Source organism: Macrotis lagotis, chromosome 8, assembly GCF_037893015.1.
Source record: "Macrotis lagotis isolate mMagLag1 chromosome 8, bilby.v1.9.chrom.fasta, whole genome shotgun sequence".
NCBI lineage: Eukaryota > Metazoa > Chordata > Mammalia > Peramelemorphia > Peramelidae > Macrotis > Macrotis lagotis.
In genome coordinates, this window is record NC_133665.1 from 127,497,063 (window position 1) to 127,502,311 (window position 5,249).

Here is a 5,249-nt window from a genome sequence, read left to right on the forward strand (position 1 = left end):
TAGTATACCAAAGTTTTTTATTTATATCCACCCTCAAGTGGATAGAGTGCTGAACTTTAAGTTGGGAAGACTTGAGTTCAAATCCTACCTCAGATATTAACCAACTGTGTAACCCTGGGCAAGTCTCTTAAACTTTCTTAGACTAAGTTTCTTCATGTATAAATTTAAGTATTTGAAGCCTCTAAAGTCTGTTCCATCCCTAAATCTTTGGTCGTAGGATCTACATAATATGATATATGAATAACATGCTGGTATAGTGAACCAAGTTCACACACACACACACACACACACACACACACACACACACACAAACACACACATACACATATTAGAGTATTTTATTTAAGTTGGGGCTTTTTTGAACTTTAAATTCACCCTTATAAAATGGTGACAAAAATACTTGTCCTATCTATTTCATAGTGTTGATATAAGAAATAAAAAGACATAGCATGAAACTATAAATTACTGGCAGAGAGATTCTGGCTCATAAGGGGATTGTTTTATCATAGAGTAATTTAACACTAAGTTAAAATAAGTTAAATTTCAAAAATGAGAGAAATTGTTATTTACTATTGTTATCATTGTTAATTATATTAATAACTAATTACTAATTTGGAATTAAGTCTTTTCTTCTTCTTTATTTCCTCTTAAAGATCCCAGTAAAGTTAGTCTATGGGATTTCCGACCAAGATGGTGGAAGAGAAGACAGGCACAGTGTTAAGGGTCTCCTGATCTTCCCTCATATATGATAAGAAACAAAACTCTTAACAGAAATCCGATCGATCTACAAAACCCAGAAAGAAAAGCCAGGAGAAGAACATCCACATCAGCATCTGTCTTCTAAGATACTGGGTGAGTCTGGGTGCAGAGGGTAGACTCTGCCAGGAGCATGGGACTAGGCGAGACTAGGAGCCTGGATCAACTGGGATTAACCTCATTAGCTGCAGGCTGGAGCTGGGGAGTCTGAGGGCCTGAGAACTGGATTGGCTTGATCAGTGGAGAGTCTAGAGCCTAGTGGGCCATGGGAGTATGGGCCAGCTGGGGAGCAGAGGCATCCATTGTGGCATGGACCATATGGAGCTTTTGGGCAGGGCTGGAGGGAGAGTTCTAGTGCAGGAGAGCTGTGGACAAGGATCCTTGGGGTCCTCTGGTCTGGAGGAACTGAGTCCACACCTTCATTTCAGCTGAATCCTCTTCCCAAAACAAACACAATTACAGCCCACCTTCTGCCCCAGGCTAAGGTTGTGCTTCAGGACCAGCTCAGCTGTGAATTGGGAGAGTTATCACCTCACCCCAAGGTAGAGGCCAACTTTGATCAAAGATAAAAGTATTCAACAGCTTCAACCACTCCTTCCAGGTCAAGGGAGAGGGCCACAATCAAGGTCACAGACACTCCAGAGAAAACAACCCTACTGGCCAGCTGGAGATAGGATATTCAGTGAGTAAATCTTCTAGCACCCCCTAATGGCCAGCTGGAGATATTACACTAAGTGAGCAAAACCTCTAGCACTACCTACTGACCAGCTGAAGATATTACACTCAGTGAATAAGGCCTCTAAAGATCCCAACACCAAGCTTCTGTGAACCAACTCCTCTCCAACACAAGGTATTAGGGTAATGAAGAAAGGCCAGTGCAAAGGAGGGTTCATAAAAGAATTCTTGGAAAAGACACTAACTCAGAGAGATCTAGCACCTCTGAAGAAAATATGATCTGATCTCCATCACAGAAAGACTTCCTTGAAGAAATAAGGAAGGAGTTTAAAAATCAATTGGAAAATTTGGAAGAGAAAATTAACACCTTGCAACAAGAAAAACATTCTCTCAAAACCTCAATTGGTCAAATGGAAAACTCTTACAAAATAGAGTTGATCAATTGAAAAGGAGCTGCAAAAGCTAAATGAAGAAAATTCTATTAAAAAAAAGAATGGAGTTTGTGGAAACTAATGACTTCATGAGACAGCAAGAGTCTTTTAAACAAAACCAAAAAATAGAAGAAATAGAAAAAAATGTAAAAGACCCCATCAGCAAAGCCACTGACCTTGAGAATAGATCAAGGAGGGACAACCTGAGAATTATAGGTCTTCCTGAAAACATTGAAAAGAAAAAAAGCCTGGACTTAATATTACAGGATTTAGTGATGGAAAATTGCCCTGATATCATGGAACCAGAGGGCAAAATAGTTATTGAAAGAATATATAAATCCCCTCCAGAAAGAGATCCTAAAATGAAAACCCCAAGGAATGTTGTGGCCAAATTCCAGAACTATCAGATAAAAGAGAAAATCCTGCAAGCAGCCAGAAAAAAAACAATTTAAATACAAAGGAGCCACAGTAAGGATTACACAGGACCTGGCTGCATCAAGGGATCAAAGGGCATGGAATTAGATATTCCAAAGAGCAAGAGAGCTTGGAATGCAGCCAAGAATCCACTATTCAGCAAAACTGAGGCTTTTCTTCCAGGGGAAAAGATGGTCATTTAAAGAAATTGGGGACTTCCAACAATTCCTGATGAAAAAACCAGAGTTAAATAGAAAATTTGGACATCAAACAGGAAATTCAAGAGACACATGAAAAGGTTAAAGAAAAGGGGGGTAAAGAGAAAAAAAATTGCTATCTAATAAGATGAAACTGGCTATATCCTAGCATGGGAAAAAGATTCCCATTACTCTTGAGAACTGTAACTCTATTAGAGAGAATATAGTCAGAAGTGATGGACACTCATGATTTATCCATGAGACTGCTTTCCAATGGGAAGAACCTGGCTATGTCCCTATTTGGGAGAAAGACTCTAATAACTCTTGAAAATTGTAATTCTATTAGAGAGAATATCCTTAGCCAGAAGTGTTGGATACTCATGATTTTCTGTGACTCAGATAGAATGATTTAAAAATACTACCTCCTTAAAAATGGGGACTGGAAGGAGACGGGAGGATAGAGGAGATTGAATAATGTAAATCTCATTACATAAAGAAGTAAAAAAGACCTAGTGTAATAGAGGGGAAGAAGGGAGGAGATGAGAAACACCTGAATGTTCCTCTCATCAATCTTGGCTTAAAGTTAACTTACACATACAATCAGTTAACTTAAGAAACATGTTTTGCTTTCCAGCAGTAAAGATCTCCCCACGCCAACATGCCTCTCACAAAAGACCTGCACCCCTCTCCCGAGGCAGAGAAGTAGAAAAACAAGAAGAAATGCCTGGTGCAGAGCCCGAATTCCTATTTCTTGGATGTAAAGAGCCCCGGGTGTTATAAAATCACCACAGTCTTCAGCCATACACAAACAGTGGCTCTCTGTGTTGCATACTGTACTGTGCTCTGTCAGCCTACTGGAGGAAAGACAAGAATTACAGAAGGATGTTCCTTCAGACAGAAACAGTACTAATGACTGAATCAAGATGAATGAGGAACTGTAAAAAATAAAAAGAAATTTGATAAAAATTAAAAAAATTTTACCTTTCAAGTATTAAAAGGGGAAAAGGGGAGGGGGGATGGAGACAAGGAGGGGAGACAAAGGGGAACTAACAAAAGGAAGGGAAGGAAAAGGGGAAAGGGGAAAGAAAGGGGAGGGGTGGGTATAGGAGGGCAAACACATTGAAGGTGGAGGTATTCAGAAACAAAATACTGGGGAATATGAATAATGTGAAAAGGGGGAAAATGCAGTCAGACGGAAGACAGAAAAGAGGGCAATAAAGAGTTAGTAATTATAACTTTGGATGTGAATGGGATAAACTTTCCCTTAAAACATAAGCAAATAGCAGAGTGGATTAAAAAACAGAATCCTACAATATGCTGTTACAAGAAACTCATTTGAAGCAGAAAGATACATATATAGTAAAGGTAAAAGGTTGGAGCAAAATATATTTTGCTTCAGCTGAAGTGGAAAAAGAAAGGGTAGCAATCCTTATCTCAGACAAAGTGGCTGCAAAAATAGATAGCATTAAGAGAGGAACTAAGGAAGGAAACTATATCCTCCTAAAAGGTATAATAGACAATAAAGTGATTTCAATACTGAATATGTATGCACCCAATGGGATATCATCCAGATTCTTAGAGGAGAAGCTGAAAGAACTACAGGAAGGCATAGACCACAAACTCTACTAGTGGGAGAACTTAACCTCCCACTCTCAGATTTAAATAAATCTAATCATAAAATAAACAAGAAAGAAATTAAGGAGGTAAATAGATTGTTAGAAAACCTAGATATGATAGACTTATGAAGCAAACCAGATGAAGAATTGTGGAGCTTGAACAAAGACCAAAGACTATTACCTTCAGTTTAAGAAAAAAGAAACCATTATCTTATTATGTAATTTTGCTATCTCTTATACTTTATTTTTCTTCCTTAAGGATATGATTTCTCTCTCATCACATTCAATTTGGATCAATGTATACCATGGAAATAATGTATAGACTGGCAAATTGCCTCCTGTGGGGTGGGATGGGGTAAGGGAAACAAGATTAGGGGAAAAATTGTAAAACTCAAAATAAATAAAATCTTTGAAAAAAAAGTTAGTTTATGAAGGACATGACTGATTGTGAATGTTGTTCTTACCCTCAAGAGACATGCTCTTCAATATTGATAGGACTCCACCCAAGTAGGAGACCTAATTTCTTTTTTTATTTTTTTAGTTTTTGCAAGGCAATGAGGTTAAGTGGCCCAAGACACACAGCTAGGTAATTATTAAGCATCTGAGGCCAGATTTGAACTCAGGTACTCCTGACTCCAGGGCCAGTGCTCTATCCACTGTGCCACCTAGCCTCCCCAAGGAGACCTAATTTCTATTTAGGGTTTAAATAGAATCCAGTTTGGGAATTATCTGGGGGAATGAGCCCTTGCCCTTGTATCCCTCCATTATAATTTAGGATGAAGCAGCTCATGAAGGGCAGAACCAACCAGACTGATTTGAGTAGTGATGGATCGCCTCACTCAGATTGCTAGAGCTAGCTGAGTTTCAAGATGAAGTCACATTTTCAGTCACAGAGTCTGAATTCTTCTAGTCTACCTCCTCATCAATATTTACCAGTCAGGGTTGGTTTTCATTTGTCAAGGGCATTACCTTTCAAAAAGTATTTAAAACTTTCAGATTGTCCATGTCATTGTCTTTTGCCAGAAAGAGAAATCACCATCAACTTATTATTAATTACCCAAGAACTCAATCTCTCAGCATTTTTGTTCATAACAAAATGAATAAGATTCAAACTCCAATTTATTGAATTGAGTACCTGTTAAAGAGCACTTGGTGTATTG

The 5,249-nt window shown here is 38.4% G+C and overlaps 1 pseudogene; it reads left to right on the forward strand.

Moving 5' to 3' along the window:
• The first annotated feature begins 3,131 nt into the window (after positions 1–3,131).
• LOC141494963 (small ribosomal subunit protein eS27-like) lies at positions 3,132–3,399 on the forward strand (annotated as a pseudogene).
• Positions 3,400–5,249: the final 1,850 nt, after the last annotated feature.